This window comes from Caretta caretta, chromosome 14 (genome assembly GCF_965140235.1).
Source record: "Caretta caretta isolate rCarCar2 chromosome 14, rCarCar1.hap1, whole genome shotgun sequence".
Taxonomy (NCBI): Eukaryota; Metazoa; Chordata; order Testudines; family Cheloniidae; genus Caretta; species Caretta caretta.
In genome coordinates, this window is record NC_134219.1 from 30632883 (window position 1) to 30659530 (window position 26648).

Below are 26648 nucleotides of genomic sequence, written 5' to 3' on the forward strand. Positions count from 1 at the left end.
ATGGCCTCAGTAGCTCCCCTGAGGGTATGTCTACACTACGGAATAAGGTCGAATTTATAGAAGTCGGTTTTTTAGAAATCGGTTTTATAAATTCGAGTGTGTGTGTCCCCACAGAAAATGCTCTAAGTGCATTAAGTGCATTAACTCGGCGGAGCGCTTCCACAGTACCGAGGCAAGCATCGACTTCCGGAGCATTGCATTGTGGGTAGCTATCCCACAGTTCCCGCAGTCTCCGCTGCCCATTGGAATTCTGGGTTGAGATCCCAATGCCTGATGGGGCTAAAACATTGTCGCGGGTGGTTCTGGGTACATATCGTCAGCCCCCCGTTCCCTCCCTCCCCCCGTGAAAGCAAGGGCAGACAATCATTTCGCGCCTTTTTTCCTGAGTTACCTGTGCAGACGCCATACCATGGCAAGCATGGAGCCCGCTCAGGTAACCGTCACCCTATGTCTCCTGGGTGCTGGCAGACGCGGTACGGCATTGCTACACAGTAGCAGCAACCCCTTGCCTTGTGGCAGCAGACGGTACAGTACGACTGGTAGCCGTCATCGTCATGTCTGAGGTGCTCCTGGTCGCCTCTGTGAGGTCGATCAGGAACGCCTGGGCAGACATGGGCACAGGGACTAAATTTGGAGTGACTTGACCAGGTCATTCTCTTTAGTCCTGCAGTCAGTCCTATTGAACCGTCTTATGGTGAGCGGGCAGGCGATAAGGACTGCTTGCAGTCGTACTGTACCATCTTCTGCCGAGCAGCCATGAGATGTGGATGGCATGCAGTCCTTCTGCACCGTCTGCTGCCAGCCAAAGATGTAAAAGATAGATGGAGTGGATCAAAACAAGAAATAGACCAGATTTGTTTTGTACTCATTTGCTTCCCCCCCTCCCCTGTCTAGGGGACTCATTCTTCTAGATCACACTGCAGTCACTTACAGAGAAGGTGCAGCGAGGTAAATCTAGCCATGTATCAATCAGAGGCCAGGCTAACCTTCTTGCTCCAATAAGGACAATAACTTAGGTGCACCATTTCTTATTGGAACCCTCCGTGAAGTCCTGCCTGAAATACTCCTTGATGTAAAGCCACCCCCTTTGTTGATTTTAGCTCCCTGAAGCCAACCCTGTAAGCGCCCCTCCCAGCGTCAGAGCAATGGCAAACAATCGGGCATCTGAGAGTGCTGTCCAGAGCAGTCACAATGGAGCACTCTGATGGGGCTAAAACATTGTCGCGGGTGGTTCTGGGTACGTGTCGTCAGGCCCCCGTTCCCTCCCTCCCTCCATGAAAGCAAGGGCAGACAATCATTTCGTGCCTTTTTTCCTGAGTTACCTGTGCAGACGCCATACCACAGCAAGCATGGAGCCCGCTCAGGTAACCGTCACCCTATGTCTCCTGGGTGCTGGCAGATGCGGTACGGCTTTGCTGCACAGTAGCAGCAACCCCTTGCCTTCTGGCAGCAGACGGTGCAATACGATTGGTAGTCGTCCTCATCGTGTCCGAGGTGCTCCTGGCCGCGTCGGCTGGGAGTGCCTGGGCAGACATGGGCGCAGGGACTAAATTTGGAGTGACTTGACCAGGTCATTCTCTTTAGTACTGCAGTCAGTCCTATTGAACCGTCTTATGGTGAGCGGGCAGGCGATACGGACTGCTAGCAGTCGCACTGTACCATCTTCTGCCAGGCAGGCAAGAGATGAGGATTGCTAGCAGTCGTATTGCACCATCTTCTGCCAGGCAGGCAAGAGATGGGGATGGCTAGCAGTCGTACTGTACCATCTTCTGCCGAGCAGCCATGAGATGTGGATGGCATGCAGTCCTTCTGCACCGTCTGCTGCCAGCCAAAGATGTAAAAGATAGATGGAGTGGGTCAAAACAAGAAATAGACCAGATTTGTTTTGTACTCATTTGCCTCCTTGTTAGCCGACGGCCAAGGATGTTTGGTGAGGTGCCAGCTATGCCCGTTTATACCATCCGTGACTTTAACCGCTAGGACGCACTGTCCCTTCGCGGCGGGCAGCCCGGGCTAGGCTGACGGATGCCCCAAGGTCCTAACCACCCGTGACTTTAACTGCTAGAGCTCAGAGCTCCTTCGCAGCGGGCAGTCAATACTGACTGACAGGTGCCCCAATGGCAGCACTAAGAGCCTCTCCACACCCGTGACTTTAACTGCTAGAGCTCAGAGCTCCTTCGCAGCGGGCAGCCAGGATTGACTGACAGGTGCCCCAAGAGTTTGCCCCGTGGAGGCGGCACAACTCAACGCTAGGCTCTTAGTACTCTCACCTAATGGCCAGGCTTTAGAGCCAAAACGGCTGAGGTTCTTTAATTGTGATGGCTGCTTTACAGTAAACCAGAGAAAACAAGTCAGGCTTATGCATAAATGGTTACCAAAATTTATTAAGCTAGATTCTAATCATGTGGTTACAAAATTGCTAGTGCCTACTTATTTAAATGTAGAGATGTTACACACACACAAACAAGTTACAAAACTGAAGCCACAATCCCAAAGAAAGAAAACAAAGTATAGAGCTCTATTTCAAAATATGTGTACACTAAAGATAGGAGATCAGGTGTGGGTGCTTCTTACCCTCCTTGCATCTCTCGATTCCAGCGGTGCCAAGCCAGGATCGGTCACTCAATTCCGCGGAAAGACGAATAAGGGACAAGGCGTAGGGACCCTCTTAGCTGCAGAAGCCTTGGGAGGCTGTCACTTATCTGACCAGCAGATAGATAGTGAAAAGCACTCAAAAATCATGGTGCTGTAGGTCCCCTACTTATACCTCTGTACTCCTTTATTCTCTTTCTCCTTTCTTATGCCAAATTGAGGCTGGTCTGTCGGGGTGACGCCAGCTTTTGCAAGAGTAGTTTACACTTGCAAGGGAGAGAAACAATAAGTTTCGACTACTGGACATTTCTTTTATCAGGGTAAATATTTTCCCACCTAGGATGTTGGTGTGTGTGCATCACGCTACTTAGTAGGGGCTAAGAGCCATGTCTGTCACAGGGCCTCTGCCTGCTGTGAGCTTAATCTTCGTATCTGTTCCCAGAGGCACATTGTAGCAGCACACCTGTGCTTCAAAGGCTGTGCTGGAATATATGTTAAGTGCCCTGTTCCTGCTTCCTCCTGTGTTTCCAGCAATGCTGGTCTGGGGGGGGGGGGGGGGGGCTGGCTGTCTGGCTACACTCCTCCCCTGTCTAGGGGACTCATTCCTCTAGGTCACACTGCAGTCACTCACAGAGAAGGTGCAGCGAGGTAAATCTAGCCATGTATCAATCAGAGGCCAGGCTAACCTCCTTGTTCCAATAACAACGATAACTTAGGTGCACCATTTCTTATTGGAACCCTCCGTGCAGTCCTGCCTGAAATACTCCTTGATGTACAGGCACCCCCTTTGTTGATTTTAGCTCCCTGAAGCCAACCCTGTAAGCCGTGTCGTCAGTCGCCCCTCCCTCCGTCAGAGCAACGGCAGACAATCGTTCCGCGCCTTTTTTCTGTGCGGACGCCATACCACGGCAAGCATGGAGCCCGCTCAGCTCACTTTGGCAATTAGGAGCATATTAACCACCACACGCATTATTCAGCAGTATATGCAGCACCAGAACATGGCAACGCGATACCGGGCGAGGAGGCGACGTCAGCGCGGTCCCGTGAGTGATCAGGACATGGACACAGATTTCTCTGAAAGCATGGGCCCTGCCAATGCATGCATCATGGTGCTAATGGGGCAGGTTCATGCTGTGGAACGCCGATTCTGGGCTCGGGAAACAAGCACAGACTGGTGGGACCGCATAGTGTTGCAGGTCTGGGACGATTCCCAGTGGCTACGAAACTTTCGCATGCGTAAGGGCACTTTCATGGAACTTTGTGACTTGCTTTCCCCTGCCCTGAAGCGCATGAATACCAAGATGAGAGCAGCCCTCACAGTTGAGAAGCGAGTGGCGATAGCCCTGTGGAAGCTTGCAACGCCAGACAGCTACCGGTCAGTTGGGAATCAATTTGGAGTGGGCAAATCTACTGTGGGGGCTGCTGTGATGCAAGTAGCCCACGCAATCAAAGATCTGCTGATATCAAGGGTAGTGACCCTGGGAAATGTGCAGGTCATAGTGGATGGCTTTGCTGCAATGGGATTCCCTAACTGTGGTGGGGCTATAGACGGAACCCATATCCCTATCTTGGCACCGGAGCACCAAGCCGCCGAGTACATAAACCGCAAGGGGTACTTTTCGATAGTGCTGCAAGCTCTGGTGGATCACAAGGGACGTTTCACCAACATCAACGTGGGATGGCCGGGAAAGGTGCATGATGCTCGCATCTTCAGGAACTCTGGTCTGTTTCAAAAGCTGCAGGAAGGGACTTTATTCCCAGACCAGAAAATAACTGTTGGGGATGTTGAAATGCCTATATGTATCCTTGGGGACCCAGCCTACCCCTTAATGCCATGGCTCATGAAGCCATACACAGGCAGCCTGGACAGTGGTCAGGAGCTGTTCAACTACAGGCTGAGCAAGTGCAGAATGGTGGTAGAATGTGCATTTGGACGTTTAAAGGCGCGCTGGCGCAGTTTACTGACTCGCTTAGACCTCAGCGAAACCAATATTCCCACTGTTATTACTGCTTGCTGTGTGCTCCACAATATCTGTGAGAGTAAGGGGGAGACGTTTATGGCGGGGTGGGAGGTTGAGGCAAATCGCCTGGCTGCTGGTTACGCGCAGCCAGACACCAGGGCGGTTAGAAGAGCACAGGAGGGCGCGGTACGCATCAGAGAAGCTTTGAAAAACAGTTTCATGACTGTCCAGGCTACGGTGTGAAAGTTCTGTTTGTTTCTCCTTGATGAACCCCCCCGCCCCTTGGTTCACTCTACTTCCCTGTAAGCTAACCACCCTCCCCTCCTCCCTTTAATCATTGCTTGCAGAGCCAATAAAGTCATTGTTGCTTCACATTCATGCATTCGTTATTCATTCATCACACAAACAGGGGGATGACTACCAAGGTATCCCAGGAGGGGTGGTGGAGGAGGGAAGGAAAATGCCACACAGCACTTTAAGCACAGCACTTTAAAAGTTTACAACTTTAAAATTTATTGAATGACAGCCTTCTTTTTTTTGGGCAATCCTCTGTGGTGGAGTGGCTGGTTGGCCGGAGGCCCCCCCACCGCGTTCTTGGGCGTCTGGGTGTGGAGGCTATGGAACTTGGGGAGGAGGGCGGTTGGTTACAGAGGGGCTGCAGTGGCAGTCTGTGCTCCAGCTGCCTTTGCTGCAGCTCAACCATACACTGGAGCGTACTGGTTTGGTCCTGCAGCAGCCTCAGCATTGAATCCTGCCTCCTCTCATCACGCTGCCGCCACCTTTGAGCTTCAGCCCTGTCTTCAGCCCGCCACTTACTCTCTTCAGCCCTCCACCTCTCCTCCCGGTCATTTTGTGCTTTCCTGCACTCTGACATTATTTGCCTCCACGCATTCGTCTGTGCTCTGTCAGTGTGGGAGGACAGCATGAGCTCGGAGAACATTTCATCGCGAGTGCGTTTTTTTTTCTTTCTAAGCTTCACTAGCCTCTGGGAAGGAGAAGATCCTGTGATCATTGAAACACATGCAGCTGGTGGAGAAAAAAAAAGGGACAGCGGTATTTAAAAAGACACATTTTATAAAACAGTCGCTACACTCTTTCAGGGTAAACCTTGCTGTTAACATTACATACATAGCACATGTGCTTTCGTTACAAGGTCGCATTTTGCCTCCTCCCACAGCGTGAACGGATTTTGGTTGAATGCCAGCAAACATACACTGCAATGCTTTGTTCTACAGTGATTCCCCAGTACGTGTTGCTGGCCTGGAGTGGTAAAGTGTCCTACCATGAAGGATGAAATAAGGCTGCCCTCCCCAGAAACCTTTTGCAAAGGCAGAACCACAAATGCCAGGGCAAAGTAATCCTTTCACATGCTTGCTTTTAAACCATGTATAGCATTTTAAAAGGTACACTCACCAGAGGTCCCTTCTCCGCCTGCTGAGTCCAGGAGGCAGCCTTGGGTGGGTTCGGGGGGTACTGGCTCCAGGTCTAGGGTGAGAAACAGTTCCTGGCTGTCGGGAAAACCGGTTTCTCCGCTTGCTTGCTGTGAGCTATCTACAACCTCCTCATCATCATCTTCTTCGTCCCCAAAACCTACTTCCGTATTGCCTCCATCTCCATTGAAGGAGTCAAACAACACGGCTGGGGTAGTGGTGGCTGAACCCCCTAAAATGGCATGCAGCTCATCATAGAAGCGGCATGTTTGGGGCTCTGACCCAGAGCGGCTGTTCGCCTCTCTGGTTTTCTGGTAGGCTTGCCTCAGCTCCTTCAGTTTCACGCGGCACTGCTTCGGGTCCCTGTTATGGCCTCTGTCCTTCATGCCCTGGGAGATTTTGACAAAGGTTTTGGCATTTCGAAAACTGGAACGGAGTTCTGATAGCATGGATTCCTCTCCCCAAACAGCGATCAGATCCCGTACCTCCCGTTCGGTCCATGCTGGAGCTCTTTTGCGATTCTGGGACTCCATCATGGTCACCTGTGCTGATGAGCTCTGCATGGTCACCTGCAGCTTGCCACACTGGCCAAACAGGAAATGAGATTCAAAAGTTCGCGGTTCTTTTCCTGTCTACCTGGCCAGTGCATCTGAGTTGAGAGTGCTGTCCAGAGCGGTCATAATGGAGCACTCTGGGATAGCTCCCGGAGGCCAATACCATCGAATTGTGTCCACAGTACCCCAAATTCGAGCCGGCAATGTCGATTTAAGCGCTAATCCACTTGTCAGGGGTGGAGTAAGGAAATCGATTTTAAGAGCCCTTTAAGTCGAAATAAAGGGCTTCATTGTGTGGACGGGTGCAGGTTTAAATTGATTTAACGCTGCTAAATTCAACCTAAAGTCCTAGTGTAGACCAGGGCTAAGGAACGCATTAGAAGAAGCCACTTGCTCCATCTGCCTGGAGTATCTGACAGAGCTGGTGACCATAGACTGTGGACACAACTTCTGCCGAGTCTGCATCACCCAGTACAGTGAGCACAGGGAGCCTGAATCAGACACAAAGTTCCCCTGTCCCCAGTGGCGAGCTCCCTTCCAGAAACAAAAAGAAAAGGAGTACTTGTGGCACCTTAGAGACTAACCAATTTATTTGAGCATGAGCTTTCGTGAGCCACAGCTCACTTCATCAGATGTGTACCGTGGAAACTGCAGCAGACTTTATATACACACAGAGAATATGAAACAATACCTCCTCCCACCCCACTGTCCTGCTGGTAATAGCTTATCTAAAGTGATCAGCAGGTGGGCTAGCACCAGCAGGAGAGTGAATTTGTGTGGGGGGGTGGAGGGTGAGAAAACCTGGATTTGTGCTGGAAATGGCCCACCTGCTGATCACTTTAGATAAGCTATTACCAGCAGGACAGTGGGGTGGGAGGAGGTATTGTTTCATATTCTCTGTGTGTATATAAAGTCTGCTGCAGTTTCCACGGTACACATCTGATGAAGTGAGCTGTGGCTCACGAAAGCTCATGCTCAAATAAATTGGTTAGTCTCTAAGGTGCCACAAGTACTCCTTTTCTTTTTGCGAATACAGACTAACACGGCTGTTCCTCTGAAACCTTCCAGAAACAGAAACTCCGGCCCAACACACAGCTGGCTGATATTGTAGAGAACATCAAAAAACTGAGGTTACAGCCATGGAAAGAGCAGAAGAAAAATCTGTGTGAGAGACACCAGGAGAAGCTCCATCTCTTCTGTGAGGAGGACTGAGAAGCCATCTGTGTGGTTTGCAGAGAGTCCTGGGCTCACCGAGCTCATGCAGTGCTCCCCATACAGGAGGCTGCCCTGGATTACAAGGTAGAAATCACTGCTGCTCTTGTGGAAGGAACCCCATAAAGGCCCCATTATATTTCTCCCCAGAGCCAGCTGGTGGGGTCTGAGTGGAAATATAATCTTCCTTCACTGAAACACTCACATGGCTTAAGGGAGGTGGATCCATGGATCCAGGCACTACCAGGTTGGATAGTGAAGGGTCCAACTGCCAGCTGTGCAGAGAAGAGTGTAGTCGGCCACCTCTGTCTCTCTGCCAGGCAGGGCGTCCAGTGCGAGGTGACCACAGCTACCATAGGGCACCGGAGTGGCTTCTGCCCTTCCCACTTCAGTGTGCAGGTGAGGCCCAAGAGGTTGGCTCAGACTGTGAGGTTGGGGTTTATTTGCCCCTTTGCAGTATCAGGAAGGAGGCACCTTGGATTCTCCATTTCACAGGAGTTTCCTGTGGATGCCCAGGCTCAACCCACTGCAGCTTTATCCAGCACAGGTGGAGTGTGTGTGCTGTGGGGCTCTGTGAAAAGGGCTCTTTGAGGAGGGGCCCAAAGGAAGGGACGTGGAGCTTTTGGGAGCAGGCAAGGGAGGGGGTTCAGTGTGGGACGTGGGGAGCTGCCTTGAGATGAGTGACATCCCCCAAACAAGGGACAACTGAGAAATGAGGCAGGGGAAGGAGCACAGAGAAGGGGCCAGATCCTGGGCCCCAGATGTCTCCTTGGTGCTGCTCCACAAACACACAGATCCACCCCCTCTCGAGTCCTTTCCTGCCCTGGTGAGTGTGAGAGGCTTCTTGGCAGGGGCTGGGCTCAGTGTCCAGAAACTTCAGCTTAACTCCTGCATTCCTGAGACAGCTCTGAGTGTGGCAGCTGAGTGGAGAAGAGTCTCTCCCAGGATCAGCGTCTCAGCCACATGATGGCCCAGGCCCTGCAGTGCTGACCCTGCTGCCTCCACCCAGGGCTTTGTTAGTGAAATGTGCGTTTCACACAGGGCAGGACTGAGACCACCCAGGGCCCAGGCTCCACACCCTGGCACTGGGCCCTGCTGTGACCCTGCCCCATTGGCAGTGACTGTGGAAGGGGGCACCCACCCAGGGCTGTCTGCTGGGGGTTGGGGCCTGCAAACCTCTTTGGGCAGACAGGTTGAATGTCTGGAGGCTCCCTCCCACTGGGAAGACAAGGGTCAGAGGATCCCTTCTCCCCACAGGACCAACGGGAGAGATCCCTTCCCCCCTGAAAGAGAGAGAGAGGAAAAGGGTCAGAGTTCCCCCCACTCCATCAGCCAGGGTATCTCTGATGGGAAGGGGGGCAGGACATCTGAGCTGCTTCTCTCTTGCCAGACACAGAGCCTCCTGCTCGGGGTGGGGATTGGCAGGGTGCCCAGATCAGTGAGGCGTTGCATCAATTCCGCACAGAGATGAATGGGGCAGTCCCCTCTCAGGGTGCTTGGTTCAGGCTCTCTGCAGACTCAGGCAGGTATCACTGTATCTGTCACACTCGGGGCATGTTTTCAATATTTTCTTTATAATGTTGAGGATTTGAAACATCCTGTTTTTAATGGAAACCAAGAACCTGATGTAATCGCATGACTCCAGTCGCTATGGCCTAGCCATGGGCCTAAAGGACTTCTGCTTCATCCAGCCCTGCCTTCTACAGTCTCCACTCATTGGATATGCAGATTAATGGCTGTTTATCACACAGGGTGCCCCTGCAGGTGAAACTCCAGGGAGCCCTGGGTCCTCTGAGGAAGCAGTTAGAGGAGTGCCTGGCATTGGCGTCCAAAGAGGAGAAGAAAACCACAGAGTGTTTAAACAGTACAGTATATCATCTTCATAAATGATCTTATCTTCATAAATGATCTGGAGGATGGTGTGGATTGCACTCTCAGCAAATTTGCGGATGATACTAAACTGGGAGGAGTGGTAGATACACTGGAGGGGAGGGATAGGATACAGAAGGACCTAGACAAATTGGAGGATTGGGCCAAAAGAAATCTGATGAGGTTCAATAAGGATAAGTGCAGGGTCCTGCACTTAGGACGGAAGAACCCAATGCACAGCTACAGACTAGGGACCGAATGGCTAGGCAGCAGTTCTGCGGAAAAGGACCTAGGGGTGACAGTGGACGAGAAGCTGGATATGAGTCAGCAGTGTGCCCTTGTTGCCAAGAAGGCCAATGGAATTTTGGGATGTATAAGTAGGGGCATAGCGAGCAGATCGAGGGACGTGATCGTTCCCCTCTATTCGACATTGGTGAGGCCTCATCTGGAGTACTGTGTCCAGTTTTGGGCCCCACACTTCAAGAAGGATGTGGATAATTTGGAGAGAGTCCAGCGAAGGGCAACAAAAATGATTAGGGGTCTGGAACATATGAGTTATGAGGAGAGGCTGAGGGAGCTGGGATTGTTTAGCCTGCAGAAGAGAAGAATGAGGGGGGATTTGATAGCTGTTTTCAACTACCTGAAAGGGGGTTCCAAAGAGGATGGCTCTAGACTGTTCTCAATGGTATCAGATGACAGAACGAGGAGTAATGGTCTCAAGTTACAGTGGGGGAGGTTTAGATTGGATATTAGGAAAAACTTTTTCACTATGAGGGTGGTGAAACACTGGAATGCGTTACCTAGGGAGGTGGTAGAATCTCCTTCCTTAGAGGTTTTTAAGGTCAGGCTTGACAAAGCCCTGGCTGGGATGATTTAACTGGGAATTGGTCCTGCTTTGAGCAGGGGGTTGGACTAGATGACCTTCTGGGGTCCCTTCCAACCCTTATATTCTATGATTCTATGATTCTATGAGTGGCAGGTGGGTGTCTGGGTTTATCCTTCCCAGAGCCTTTCCCCCTGCCGCATTCCCAGGAATCAGGGAAGGGGCTTGACAAAGCCCTGGCTGGGATGATTTAATTGGGGATTGGTCCTGTTTTGAGCAGGGGGTTGGACTAGATGACCTCCTGAGGTCCCTTCCCACCCTGATGTTCTATGATGTGATTCTATGAATGCAGGGCTGTAGAGCTGCAGGCTGCAGTTCTGACTGCTTGCCTGGGGGTGGTGCCATGGTGCCAGGAACAGGAAACATTTCTGGTGGGGATCCCAGTGCAGCAGTCCTGGGCAGAAGGGCAGTTCCTGGTCTGTGGGCAGTGGCACAGACTCACCCCAGGGCTCTCTGGAGGCAGGAGGGAGATGGGTCACATTTATAGCAGTGGGTGCAATGTTTGCATGTGATCCCATTGCCCCATTGCACCCAGGTGAAGCCAATTGGAGTCGGCAGCAACAAGGATCAGGTTCAATATCTAGAGGTTCCTCTTAAGAATACAAAACAGACCTGGATTGACACCCCACTCCCAGTAATCTGGGAAAATTAAACACCACCCCCCGTGCTCCTTGGAGGCAACCCTTCCCCTCTCACAAGCACTGAGTCTGGGTATGGCAAAGAAAACTTTTAATAAAAAGAGGAAAGGAATCCAACATTAATTTGGAAAAACACCACAACTACAATGCAAAAGCATGTGACAAAGAGCAAAACACTCATCCCAGAGTGCATTGGGCAGTGTCCTTTGCCTCAGTTTCTCACCTTGTGGTGTGAAAGTCTGACAAACAAATGTTCCTTTAACATGTCACTGCCCTCCCTCCACTGCACCCCACTCACAGCTGCTGTTTTTGGTCAGTGAAGATCCAGACTTCAGAGGTGTGGTCACATGTGTTCACCTCCCACCCTGCAGGGAGGAAGAAGTCCATTAACCAATGCCTCAGTCGCTGATGCCACTGTGGCAACTGCTTCACAGTTGTTGTTGTTCACTCCGCATCATTGGCCACTGTACCACTGCTGTTGGCCCCTGCTTCTCTACTGCAACCTTTGAAATACTACATCTGGAAATCCCACTTCTTAACCCAGCTCTCAGTGATGTCAGCAGTCAGTGGAACCACACTGCTAATGCAGGCTGGGTAGTATCTTTCACTGAAACACTGCTCCATAGCCAGTCTAAGTCTTAACACTTAGATCTGATTTAATATCAGGGATTTCATTTCTAGGTATCACTTAACAAAACAAAAGATTTTCAACTGAGTATAATGATCTCTATCTTTAAACAGTGCAGAGAAGAAGTAATAAATAGATCTTAGGACCCAGAGGCAGATCCCACACAGAAACACCTGTCCCCACCCTTTCTTCTTTTCATAGGTGTAGTTCGACTTCTATGTGGGGGGGGGGGGGGGGGGGGCTGCTCCAGTCAGACCAATGGAACCACATGGGGAGGGGATGGGGGCAAATTTCATGCCTGCCTACAGGGTGTCCTTTCAGACGGGGGGAGGAGGGAATGGCAACTTTAACCATTATTCCAGAGGCTACTTAGGCAACTGAAAATTCTAGGGGTTATTTTGCAGATAATAACTTAGAAATAATCTGACAGGACCATTGTATCTGATTCCTATATCAAGAAAGAAAATAAAGTAAATATTAGACCAACTCAGCTCTAATACTGACATGTTCTGACATCTTGTGGTAAGTCACTTAAGGGACACTGGTGAGATTTAAAAGTGTGAGCTATATTGTTACTCAGATACGCTTACTGAAGTCAGAAGGGACAATCGTGATCATCTAGTCTGACCTCCTGCATCTTGCAGGCCACAGAACCTAACCCACCCACTCCTGTAATAGACCCCTAACCACTGATGGAGTTACTGAAGGCCTCAAATCATGATTTAAAGACTTCAAGTTCAGAGAATTTACCATTTATACTAGTTTAAATCTACAAGTGACCCATGCTCATGCTGCATAAGAAAGTGAAAAACTCCCACAGTCTCTGCCAATCTAACCTGGGGGAAACTTCCTTCCTGCCCCCAAATATGATGATCAGTTAAACCCAGAGCATGTGGGCAAGACCCACCAGGAAGATACCTGGGAAAGAATTCTCTGTAGTAACTCAGAACCCTCCCCATCTAGTGTCCCGTCTCCAGCCAATTCATCCTGCATCCACACACCAACTGTTTTGTAAACACACACGCACACACATAATCAGGCCTGTCTAAAAAAATTTGGGGTCCAGGTATATCATATTTGCAGGGGCCACACCCCTTCTTTTTCACCCCCATTTCATTCTAATTATCAACAGTTTGGGGCTGAGCTGGGCCTGAGCTGGGGCCAAAGTACAATTATGGCACCTTCTCTCTCCCATCAGCCCTGCACACACTCCTCATGCACTCAGCCATGCACCTGTAGCTGCCAGCTCTGTGGGTTTGCAGATCTTCTAACAGGTGGGCAGGGAACATCTTTAGTTTGTGGGAAAATCCCATCTGATTGTCTGCCTAATAGTGAAGGGCAGCCAATCAAAGCTACAACATTTACTGATTGACAGCCTGGTCCCTCAGCCTGTGTAGCAGATAGAGCTCCTGCTCCTTAGATGTGTAAAGGGCTGCCCCATTTTCTGCCTCCCATTACCCATGCACGACTGCCTCCATGTGCCACCCACTCCATGTACTGGTCCCTAGCCCGTCCATGTACCACTGTCTCCAATTGCTGAACCCATCCCCCCACACATACCACTGCCTCCATGTGCTGGCCCCTATCACCCCAGCCTTGTACCACTGACCTCTGTGTGCAAGTTACTCCCCTCCACTGGTCTGGCTCCCCACTGAATTCCCAGGTACAAGCTGCCCCTTACCATAAGGGTCTGCTGGGAGGTCACTGGTTTAAGGGAGTGGGCAGATGCTCCCACCCCAGGTTCAGTGGTCAGGTGGTCACCAAGAGGCTGCCCTTGCCTGCCTCCAATCTGTCGAGAGCGCCATGATCTTCAGGAGAGGGACACAGTCCTCTCATCCTGCCCCTCAGAGCCCCCACAGAGCACGGGAGGAATGGGGGGTGGTGATACGGGGCAGTGGTTGCGGTGTAACCGGGTTGTTTTCTCAGGCTCAGAAGGACATTTTTCAGTTCCTTCCCATAATGCATTACTCAAAAAATTCATGTGGTTTGTGATCCCTGCAGCCCATGACTAGCAGCCCTGTTCCCTGATCCATGAGGCAGATTCAGCACAGTGTGTGCCTATCTCTGGCTTCTGGGGTTTGTTCCTTCTCCATTTTTTACTAAAGGACGACGTGGAGAATTGGAGACCGTCAATCACACGTGAATTTAAGAAACTGCACCAGTTTCTGAGACCAGCCATTGAGCTGTTGAAGGTGAGACTGTTAACAACCTCTCCATCCCTCCCTGCAGCATTAAACACTCTGGTCAGTGACTAGATCCCAGGAATTAGTGACAAATCCTATTTCCAGTGCCTGGTCTGACAGTTTCCTGACACAAACAGAAGCCCAGGTATGAGGCCCTGTCAGCACCGACACATGCAGTCTCTGTTACAGGGAAATGCAGACACAGCAGGGCCTTTGCCTGTCTAATGGGTGGAACAGAAGGAGCAAGAGGCTGACATGGTTCCTGCTTTGACTGCTGAAACCTGGCCCCATGTGGTGATGAGTAGGGACTCTGACTCATGGGGTGATGAGGGAGGGCCCAGAGGGGGAACCATGAGCCAAAGTGGACTCTCAAATTAATGAAATGAAAGGGCCGAGACTCTCATCACTGACCATTGATGCTGGGAGCCTCCATCTCTGAGTGCCAGCCTGAGACATCTGGGGCCTGATACAGTATTGGGAAGTGCTGAGCACCCACACGCCAGCTGAAGCAATGGGAGCTGCAGCTGCTCAGAGTGAGGATCTGTGCACTTAGGGTGACCAGACAACAAATGTGAAAAATCGGGACGGGGTGGGGGGTAATAGGAGCCTATGTAAGAAAAAGACCCAAAAATCGGGACTGTCCCTATAAAATCGGGTCACCTGGTCACCCTATGTGCACTGTCTCCTTAGATCTGTAGCAGGAAGCTGGACAGAGGAGTGTTAAGGATGACCCTGCTGTCTTTATTCTAACAACGCTCCTTGTTCAGAGCATTGCATTCTCCCAGTCTGTGCCATTGTCACATGACACTCAGCTCCTCTGAGAGTCAGAGCCAGGGAGATGGGGCACCTGAAATCAGTGATCACTATTGAATGTCCTGCACAGAAGGGGCTGGCCCTGATGTGCTAAAAGTTGTGCATTAAATCTGATAGAGAATGGAAAGTCACTCAGTATTTTTGCACGTGGTGTTAACCCAGCTCCTTGTTTCTCTGTTTCCTCTCAGAATATGAAAAGCGCATTGATCAGGTCTGTTCCCATTTCCATTTCTCCTTCTATTCACTTGAGCGATGTGGGTGCAGAGCAGCCCAGTGATGATGAGACGTTTTCTTCACAGGAGTGAGAATGTGACACTCCAGCAACCAGGAGCTGTTTCTCCTGTTCTGAAGAACATGTATAAAGTCCACCTTGACATGAAGGAAATGCTGGAGAGATTCACTGGTAAGTGAGAGCTACTGGGATGGGTTTCCTTTACATGTGGCTGGGGAGAATTGATTAGTGTTGTGCATGGGGACAAATGGAGAGGACCACATTGTGACTGGCAGCCTGGCATGGCAGCAGCCCTGAAGCCAAGGCCAGCCGAGCTCTCTGAGCTGGAGGAGGAGCAGGAGGTCTCTCTGCTCTGTTCTGCCCTGCTGCTAGGCTGTTAGGTCCCCCTTAACTGAAAGTTCTCTCTCCTTGCCTCAGGGGTTTTATAATAATGACTTTTAGCACTCAAGTATTTGTTTACACCTTCTCAGCTAGTTTCAGGTTTTTCAAGTTGCTCCTTCCTTTGTTCTGCTGTTCAGACAGTTTTGCTTTCTATATAGCTGTGGCTAGAGTTAAATCTCTCTTCAATTGTAGCTGTTGTGAAAGTTTTTTATCTGTTAACCCAATAACCAGCTTGTCTGTGACATTTTCATGTTTTGCAGTTTCAAAATTACAGTTTTCAACCAATGCATGCAGAACTCTAATAAAACATTCAACATTTCCCCCTGGTTCTTGAAACAAGCTCTTTCTTAAAGCATATTTCTCTTTGTGACGTGATAAAGTTAAAGTATTTAAAGATATGCTTTGCCTACTTCCCCATAGTATAAATTAAAGAAGATACCTGTATATCTCCAGTTCCCTTGTGGAGCTCGTTTGCAATGAGAAATCTTGAAAAATACACTTCTACTCTGTCCACTGTGAAGATTTGTCAAAGCTCAAGTTCTCTGGGGCATTGAAAAGTGGCATGTTGATGAGATCCTTCAACCTTTGTTGCTTTTTTCGATCTCTCTAACACCCCTGTTGCTTTGTTCCTTCTGTTTCTGCTGTCCTCTTGTACTAATTTATTTCTGACACCATGTCATGCTTCTGTACCAAATATGGGCTGGCTACAGAACTTCCTTCTGATTCAGATGTCTTCAGTATAAGCTCCTTTAATGCACTACAAGGTATAGCTGATAAAAGTTACACACAGGGCCACTTAGCAGCTGAACAATATAATACAATTCAGCATTCCATTACAATTGGTAGCCAGTATCAGGCAGCCTCACGGTCTCTCCAACAGCAGCCCACAGGATACACTCACACATGCACCTTTTGGAGTCAAGGTCATCTTCCATTCAGACTAGCTCCTTGTTAGTGTCTCTAATTACTGCTGGACACATATTTTTTTCCTGTAGCCTACAGCAAAGGAGCTCTGGGAGCCCATTTCAGATCTTCTTCTACCCACATGACTGTGTGCAATTTTATCAGCTGGAGAATCACCTTTCTGCTCCTCTCCTGGGGGGAGGGGGGACAGCATTTCCTTTAGGATGGATTTCTTTTTAGCCCAGCTGTGGTTGGGGCTTTGTGTTGCTTGTTCAGGCCTCTCAAGGGGAGAGGTCCCCTGTCTCTTCCCTTCTTATTTCGGCTTCCTCCTGTTTTTCTGTCATTGACATGGTGGCTTTTCCCTTCAGCAGGAGGAATCTCCACCTCAGACAGCTCATCTTCCATCCAACAGTCCAGTACCTCTACACCCACCACAGCATTGTTTTTGTCTCCAGCTGACTGGTATACTTCACTGCCCAGCTGATCCATTTTCTGGAGAAGCCACCTCTCCTCTCTCTGGCATAATTTCAGCTCTTTCCACAAGGCTGTCACCACAGCCTCTGCACTCTCCTACTTCATATTCATTTCAGAGTTGGGCTTCATTCCACACTTGATCATAAGCTGGTTCTGGGGCTTAGCCAGCTCCTTCTGCAACAAACACTGCTGTTTGCCGGTTGCCTTCCAGTGCTGAGACAGGCCAACTCCTGCTCTGCTGGATGGCTTGGGCTGAGATCCAGTCCCTTGGGGAGTGCATCTCCTCTAGCTCCTGCAAGGCCTCAGCCTTATCTTCAATTGCTGAGCTTCTTGGAAGCTAAAGTAGAATTTCTTCTACCAAACTCCTTTCTGAATGCCTTGACTTGTTTGCTATCCTTAGTCACAGCCAGGTGGCTTCTCTCCTGATCCGTGAGTAGCTCCTTCTGCCTGTCTTCCGATCACTGGACTTGCTCCTGTTGCTTGACCAGCTCCAGTAAAAAAAACACACCTGGGCCTGCAAATTACAGACCTGTTCCGTAGCGCTGTCAGAACTCGTGTTGCACACATCTCTCAGGACAACCAGAATGCTTAAATCACATGTAGCTTTTCTCGCGGCTCCTGTGTCTCAGAGATCCTGGTGTGCACTCAAGCTGCTGGTTGGACGGTTTTCTAATGGAGTCCTTTCAGCCTGCTGGAGGAACCTACTCAAGCTCCATAAATTCCGATGTTTTGACTCTGAGTGCGAGATTAAGGCATCCCCAGTAAGCAGAGGGATGTGTGAAATCTACGGCTGGCCTCACCCCCTGAAGCTTATACCCCAGGGCTTGCTTTCTTAGCTGTCCATTTTGCCCACTACTAGAAACTCTTACTGCCCCATAGTGACATCCCTCTGTCCAAAATCTAACATTCTCGTAGAGCAGCATCTTTTTATGTGCCCCCTTTCCCCACACTTGAAAGAAATTAATACTGGAGGGTCACTCTTCCTGGCCCAAAATGGGATTCCCACAGTCCTCTGCTTCAACTGTAGCCTGGGCCTGACATCCCCACGGAATAGTATCTTTAATAACCTGGAACTTCCCTGTTCTCTGAGTGTTCTAGAAACCTGGCTAGTCTCACCGTCCTTGTTCTTGGGGGGTAGCCCCATCTTGTATTCCCATCTTGCCCATGGTCACAGCATTAGACCAGTCCTATGCCTTCTTCTCTGTCATTGTCTGTGGTGGCCGACTCTTTCAAGTCACTGGATCTCCTTGATGCATCACTGTCTTTCGGGGCACTTCCAAAACTAGGAGTTGGAACTTCCGTGGTTGTTGCTGGGCCTCCAAACACCAGCTTCAGAGAATGAATGTTCCACCACCATCATGGAAGGGGTCTGCACCAGGCTGCTCTGCCATCCCTCCTTGGTGGGATGGGATCTTGGATTTCACTCCTGATACCATGTTCTTATAAGATAGTGCCTTTCAGCACCCCCATCAGCTGGTTCAGGGTGTCCCTATAAGGGTGTCCCTGCCTAAGATAACTCTTTTTAGCACTCAAATTACTCAATGTAGTCTAAAAGGTCTGAGACAAAAGTCTCCTGCTGGGGTCCACTCTGAGTCCAAGTAAACCCCCAAATAAAAACTTTTCCTTCTCTCTGCTCCAGTCCCTGGCTCTCATTCAAACTCCTCACTCTCCTCAAGTCAGGAGTCCTCAGACCTCCTTCTCGGAGCTGGGCTTGGTTCCAACTCCCTCATGGAATCAGGAGCCCTCAACCCTTCTTCCCAGAACTGGGGTCAGGTCAGACTGTATCTTTATACCCTGCAGCCTCATTTGCAGCCAGGGGTACTGGAATGGGGGGGCCAAGGGGTGATCCCCCCACTTTTTACCACCTGTAAGGTTGAGAGATGAGGGGAGGGAGCAGAGAGGAGGGAGCAGAGAGTGGGGTCTTGGGAGAAGGGGTGGTGTGGGGGTGGTGCCTCAGGGGGCGGTGTGCAGTAGAGGCAGGCCTGCATTTCAGGCATCTGTGGCACCCCACTTTTAGGGTGCTTCCATCACTCCTGCCTGCAGCCACTGTCTCTAGCCAGGAGCAACTCCCAAGGCTTCTGTCCTGCTGCTGCTACTGTGGCTGTCGTTGTGATCCCTGGAAGCTCCTCTCCCTTAGGGGAGCCCCTCTGTCCAGAAGCACCCAGGCCCCTTGGTCTGGTGAGCTCTCCTGGGAACCCCTTTCACCAGCAGCTTCCTCTCAAGAGGAACCCCTTCAGCAGAGCTCTAGGAGAGCTGCCAACCAGTCAAACAGGGATTTAGTTACTCGCAAGTGGGTCTGGGTTGGCTTGTTCTCCCTCACAGGCACCTGTCAAAGAGCCAGACCCCATGACACTCAGATTTTGCTCTGGGAGTGACTGAGCTTCACTCAGTTCAGGACAGTTCCTGACGCACATACAGTTAAACCAGATCATCCCTGTCCACATAGAGTTCAGAGAGTCACAGCAGGGTTTGCTCCAGGATCATTACATTGGTTTTCAAAGTGATTAAATTAATTCAGTGCACATTTCTCATATGGCCAGTCCCTGGGGTGCTCACAAGTGGAGCAGGCTCTGCAGGTACTCTGGCCACGTCACCCTGTTTGTCTGCAGCAGGGAAATCCAGCCTGTCCCACCCCTCACGCCCACACACACAAGCTCCCAGCAGCACAGTGATGTCACAGCCACTGTGTGGCTCAGACTGGATTAGAGCAATGCTGATTGCTGTAAGGCCCTGCACCGAGCCAGTCTGCACTGGGGTTGCTGGCATAACAGCCCCAGAAGTGCACAGAGTCCCCAGTGCTATCCCACACTGCTCCTGCCCTGTCAGTGACGGCTCTGACAGCTCAGGGCACTGGCTCTATCACCTGTCAAGCTGGCTTCACCCAGGCTGAGAGCAGCATGGGCAGCTCCAAGGCCCCCTCTCCTCCTAGGGTGGGAAGGGGTGAGTACCAGCCCTGACCCCTCATCTCAGGGGCACATCTGGGTATTTGCCAGATGTGCAGAGCTCTTCGGGTGGAGACACTTTCATGTTGGCCCAGGAATCAGTTCTGGGAGGCCCCACTGCCCAGGAGGCTGAAGGCTCTCGCTTCTCTGCCCTGGGGGGTGAAGGGAGGAGCCCAGCGGCTGCTGTTCCCCATCCCAGGAATGGATTGAAGGAGACATGGACACAGACAATGTCCCCGCATGCTCTGTGAGGGGCAGACCAGGCTCTCACAGCAGGTGCAGCCTGTCACCATGGCAGGGCCAGGAGCAGAAATGCTGTCAGAGCTCAGGGTCCTAGAAAAACCTCTTTCTGTCAGGGCTTGCGGAGCCTGTAAACTACATGGGGAGTGTCTGTGCAGCCCCAGCCTGGAGCAGCTGTTTGAGGAGCACACGAGCCCTGAAGAGTAACTGGGCACCGTGTCAGTGCCATGGGCCAGAGATCTCCATGGAGGGGACTCACACACTCTGGTGACAAAGCCGGTGTGTCTAGATTCCAGGGGAGGGCAAGGGCGGTTGTTATTATGGAGTCTGGTTGTGACTCCAGGGCTAAGGCTGGGAGGTGCTGTGACAGATTTCTGTTACCAATCTGCCTGAGGCATCAGGTGATCAGGCTGAGGCCACAGGATCGTTGGGAGGAAGATGACGGAGCACATAGAGTTTTAAAGCTTCACTGATAAAATAATAAAATAACAGCAGAAAGTGCTGGGCGGGGCGGGGGGGGGGGTTCCCCACATCACTCAGAGGAAGGAAGAAAGCATTAGTGCCCCAAACCCTAGCCCACTTTCATACTCACACCCAAGCCTGAGTGTAACGTAAGCAGAAGAGTGGGAGGGGTGGATGGGAGTTCTTATCCCGTGCACGGGTCGCCCAGGGTCTGCTGTTGATCTCCGATTTGCCTTAGCTCCTGGGAGGGTTTTAAGTCCTGGGGTCTCTTGGGGGCGTCTCTTTCAGAGATTTTTGTTCCTGATACTCTGTGTAGCAGTCCAAACTGGCCTTCTGTGGCTTCTTCAGCTTTCCCAAAACACACCGGTTTCAAGGCTGTGAGACAGTTCTGTTTGTTCCTTGCTGGTCTTCGCCATCTTGCTCCTTTTCGTGGCCCCTGCATTTCTTTCAACAACTCTCCTTTCTCACAGATGGTCAGGGGGGTTGAACTTCCCCCCTTCTGTCTTAGCAGGTAACAGCTGGCCTTGGGCTGGATTCAGCTTCTTATCTTCGGGTTTTGCTGGAACATCAAGTTAACCCGTTCTTTTCCTCTTTCCTCCCCCTTCCCAGCTTTTGCACCCTGCAAAGGAACCTTTCAGTCTGCATTTTTACCTTTAACTCTTCCCTACATTCTTTCCACTACCTACAAAAGCATTATCAGCATATGAGGCTAGCGTTTACTCAGGGCCCCCCCTGTGACAACGCTTGCCATGTTAACCCTGATCATCCCCCCTCTGCCTGTGACATTAAACTACTTCCCTCCTGCAATGTCTCTTTAGTGCTCTCCATCCTGGGAAGAAAGCTCTGGACTTTTCAGGCCATTCTGGCTGGGTCCACAGAGAAAATTGAGTGTTTGGCTTTGGGAAAAGTATCATGTTTAAACATGCCCATGGCAGCGAGTCTCAGAGCCGGGGTGACAGACATGGGCTCGTGGGGTTTGCACTTCTTCATTAAAAACAGCTGTGTAGGTGCTGTGTCTCAGGCAGTAGCCTGGGATTTGAATGACCTCCCTGCTTCCTGGGCTTCAGAGATCCAGCCTGAACCCAAACATCTACATGGCTATTTTTAGTGCTGTAGCAGGAGCCACTCAATATGTTGACCTGGCTCAGAGACTCGTTGCCAGGGGCTTTGTAGACAAACCCAAATGGTCTCCAGAGTTTAGTGGCTGAAAAATTATATTTCCAGTTGTTTGAAACTATTCCCAAATCCATGTGGAGTTTGCTGAATAGTTTAAATGAACAGAAAAAGGTGCCAATGCTTCCCTTCTAGCCTGTAGCCCCGTGGCTGGGCCCTCATCTGCGAGCCCCCGGTTCAATCCCCCCATGTGATGTGGGAAAGGAATTGGAATGTGGGTCTCCCCCCTCAGGTGAGGGCTCGAACCACTGGGCTCTGGGGTGTCTGATGTGTGGCTTCCTCAATCTCTCCTGCTGAAGAGGTCCCCATGTGTGTAAATACTGCCTTAGGCACTGGGCCAGAGTGTCAGAGTGAAAATGGTTCTCCAGTCCAGTGGATTGGGACCTGCCTGGGAGTCTCAGAGTCCAGCTCCCCTGCTCCAATGCCCCTATAATTACTGATCCATAACCCCAGTGATGGGAGGGGTTACAGCCCCTGGCACAGTGGTGTCTCAGCCAGGTAGATGCCCCAATGCAAACCCCTAGTGCAGATGCTCTGTGAAGCTGTGAACTGGGACTGGCACCCAGTGCAGCTTATCCCAGATGGAGGGGACAGCAAGTTGGGAAATGCCCTCTCCCCTCCCCTCCCCACTGCCTCATTAGCAACAGTCCCTGTTCCCCCCAGTAACCACTTAAACCTCCAAGCATCCCCTACTGCCCATCCCTCCACTGCCCTGCCCCCTGCCAAGTGAGCTCAGCCCAGACACCCCGACTGTGTCCTGGGGGAGGGGCTGGGCCGGGTGATGGGAGGAGCTGGCTGTGGGCTTTTCCTGGTTGGAAGGTGGTGCCTATGGAGTCAGCCGGCATGGAGAGTGTTAGGGGGCTTATTCATTCACCCACTTACTTCCCTGGTCCTTCTCGCATGAACAGAGAGCAACAATACCCGAAGTCCAAAGGTGCAAACAATTCGATGTTTATTGGGGTGAACTTCCAGCAAGCATGATTCCAGTTTCCTTCCTTAGTATCCTCCTTCCCAGCTCTGACACCACAAAGCCTTACACCTGTGTCCCTGTTCCCATTCCTGCCCTTAGCCAAACATGATTCCAACTTCCTTACTCCCATTCCCTGTTCCCATTTCCCCCTTTCGCAAAACATGATTCCAATTTTCTTACCCCCATTCCCTGTTCCCAACTCCCCCTTTAGCAAAACATGATTCCAATTTTCTTACCCCCATTCCCTGTTCCCATCTCACACACCCACATGCCCACCCCCACCCACACCCAGTCACTTCCTCATTGAGTACAGATTATATAGTAAAACTTGAGTTCTGCTTAGCTATACCTTAACCAATCATTTTCCTGAAATTTAACTAACCAATCCTAACATATTGTAACATGATTATGTAACCAATTATATCCCACCACCTCAATTAGTTTACACCCAGCAAAATTAATTATACAGCAGACCGGAACAATCACAGAACCAGACAGAGATTATACAGACAAACAACAGCAAAGTGGGAACTATAATGACAAAACAATACAGAAGTGAGGATTTCACATCCCAGCTATTGATAAGTGAGTTCTTGCCAGACAGGATGCTATCAAACTAAGTTTCCTTTTACATTTTCTAGGCACTTCCCTTTCTCTGGAGGTGATAGGAATACAATCCTGTCCTGATAGTGCCTAACAGCCCAATAGCACCTTATTTCAATGTGACTAGTTTGGAATGTAAGGATGTGACTGTTCGCTTCCCAGCTTATGGCTGCCTCTGCTGCTTAGCCAAAGGCCTGAGCCTAAGCACAGGGCCACAAACTGTCACAGTAAGAGAAGGCCCTTACACTGGCAGACAGTGGTTTTGATTCTTTCTTTTATACCTCTATCACTAACCAAGTGATAAGAATACACCTAAATTCTTAGAGTATAGGCCTTTACAGACAGGCTTGAATATCTATATCCTAACAGAGAGTCCCAGCTGCGCCCTCTGGGGCAGGGCTGCCCGGCCAGTGTGTGTGGGGATGACACCGACCTGTTCCCAACGCTTCACTCAAAATGCACTGGTTAAGAGAAAACATAAAGCAGGTTTATAAACTACAGAAAGAAAGATTTTAAGTTATTATAAGTGATAGCAAACAGTGGCACCATAGGGTTGGGAGTGTGAGAGGGGACTCTGAGCTGAGCCTGGGGCAGGGGTTTGGATCATGGGAGGGGGTTTGGGGTGCAGGTTCCGGGAGGGAGTTTGGGTGCAGGAGGGTGCTTATGGCTGGGGCAGGGTGTTGGGGTGTTGGTGGGGGCTCAGGATGTGGGCTCTGGGAGGGAGTTTGGGTATGGGAGGGCATTCTGACCTGGGGCAGAGAGGTTAGGTTGCGGGCTCTAGGAGGGAGTGCCTACTCCTTCCCTTGCCAGCCCCCACTATGTGCCTGTGGTATCCACCACTACCATCCTTCTCTTAATGGCTGCCAATTCTCTCGCTCCCTTGTTGCCCCCTGGGATCTCCCCCTTCCCTCCCACATCTCCCTCTTGGTGCCCACCCCTGCCCACTCTCCCCCATGCCCCTCTGATGCATGCCTTACCCCCTTTGTCCCCTGGTCATCTATGCCCCTTCCCTTGTGCCCCTCTAGTCCCCTGGCACATGCCCCTCTGTTCACCCCTTGTGTCTCCTGGTGCAACCCCCTTCCCTCTCCCGCCCTCTGTGTCCCACTGCCTGCCACTTCTCTTGCTCCCCTTTGGCCCCTGGTGCCCACCCCTCCCCTCTCTCCCCCTAGGCACCAGCCCCATCCCTAGTGTCTGCCCCTACTCTTCTCCCTTAGCCACCTGGCACCAATTCCTCCCATCACCCCACTCTGTCCCCTTGACACCTGCCCCTCTTGACACCTGCCCCTCTCCTCACCCTGCTTTGCCCTCCAGTGACAAACCATGCCCTAGCCACCCCCTATGCCCTGGGCTCCTGCCTCACTCTGCCTCCCTGGTGCTTGCTCATTCTCTTCCCCCTCATGCTCCTAGCACCTACTTCACTCCTCATTCCCCACCCACTGGCACTTGTCTCTCTCCTTGACTTCCCTCTGTCCCCCTAGAGCCCACCCCTCTCCTCATTTCCCCTGCCTGTTAGAGCCCCTGCATTCCTTCACACGTCTCTTCTCACCCCTTCCCTTGCTTCCCTGTGACTCTAGGGACTGTCCTCCCTGGTGCCCACCTTACTCCCCACAGTCCCCTGGAACCTGCCCTTCCCTTCACCCCCCTCCTCTGTCCTCCTGGTGCCCGCTCCTTCTCTTGCCCCCCAATGCCCTTGTGCCTGCCCCCCCTTTGTCCCCTCTGCCCCTCCCCTTGGCCCTTTCTTCTCCCAGCACCAGCCTGTCCCCTCCCCATCTCGCTGACCCCTCCCCTCCCACACCTCCATTGACAACTTCCCACCCCCACCCCTGTCCCTTCTCTCATTCCCCTCAAGTACTCTCATGGGCAAACAGAGTCCTGATGCCCCTTAATGGCAACAACCCGCAGGCACAGCGATTAATGGGGACACAGGTTGATTTCCCTTTGTTGCCAGTGACCAACCCCTGCCCCCAGTACTGACTCTGTGACTCTCTCCCCAGTGGACGTGACTCTGGATCCAGACACAGCTCATCCCAACCTTCTCCTGTCTGAGGATCGGAAACATGTGAGACACAGAGACACACGACAGGATCTACCAGACAATCCTGAGAGATTTGATTGTTGTCACTGTGTTCTGGGTGCTGAGGGGTTCACGGGCGGGAGATGTTATTGGGAGGTGGAGGTGGGAGACATGACTGACTGGATGCTGGGGGTTTGTAGAGAATCTGTGAGCAGGAAGGGGTGTGTCATACTCACAACTGAGAATGGATACTGGGCCATGTGGCTGTGGGATGGGGAATACAAGGTCCTCACCTCCCCCCGAACTTCCCTCCCCGTGAGCATCAGGCCCAGCCGAGAGGGGATTTTCCTCGACTATGAGGTGGGTGAGGTCTCATTTTACAATGTGACTGACAGGTCCCATCTCTTCACTTTCACTGGCACCTTCTCCGGGACACTCCACCCTTATTTCTGTCCTGGTCTCAATGCTGGGGGTAGAAATGCTGCTTCCCTAATAATCTGCCCGGTCCCAGCTCAGGCCGTAGGGAATCTCTGTCCCTGACAGTGACACCCAGGGCAGAGACTGTCCCCTCCCGGTGCTGACCAGCCCCCAGGGCTGTTCCCATGAGGTATGTAATGATCTTGGGGTTCTTTAAAACACAAATTGGTGAATGAGGCAGGAATAAAACTTTTAATAATATAAACCAGTGAGCATCTGTGGTGAGCTGCTGTGCCCAGCTACCCTGTGTTCTCCACCCTGCATCCCGGCACCTCTCCAAATTCCTGTCCTCATCATACTAACCCTTCCGAGGGAGCCTGGCTAAATTATAATCTTGCACAAACTGTTCCCATTGGGGATGATCTAAAGGGCGCACCTGCGTTCCCCCAGCAGCTTCCCTTCTCATTCCCCAGCACCAGGCCTGTGAGCTGGAGAAGAAGAGAGGGGCAGAGAAGGGGTGGGGGAGCAGACTGGAAGGGCAGATGGGGGTGCAGGGGCAGAGTGGGTGGAGGCTGTCAGGCTGTGGGGGGTGAAGATGCAGAGGGGAGTGCAGGCTGCTTGGCTTTAGGGGTGCAGGGACAGAGGGGTACAGGGTGCTGGACTTTAAGAAGTGAGGAACATGCCTTTCACACTGCAAATGTTCCCAGTACAATTGTTTATAAGACGAGTGTGAAGAACAGTCAGAGAAATGCTCCCACCCGGCCCCCGTCTGAATACAGAGAGCCATGAGCTGAGGGGTTCCACGTGTCTTGGAAAGGCACTGACCTGATTCAGCCATAGCCCAGAATACTGCTGAGCTGGGAGGACATGTCCATACATGGGACATTGGGAGGGGGTTGGCTGATTTAGGGGATGAAGTTGTGCCCCTGATTGGACAGCATCACTCTAGGGAGCACTTGGCAACTCAGCCCCCAATTACTTACAGTCCATCAGCGTGTGCTTGAGGCCCGTTGAACTGAATTCACTCCCTGTTACACACAGTGACCAGAGAGACAGACACCTGTATCTACTCCT

At 51.2% G+C, this 26648-nt stretch overlaps 1 pseudogene; it reads left to right on the top strand.

The window, feature by feature from the left end:
* LOC142069202 (E3 ubiquitin-protein ligase TRIM39-like) lies at positions 1-25697 on the top strand (annotated as a pseudogene).
* The last annotated feature ends 951 nt before the right edge of the window (positions 25698-26648 follow it).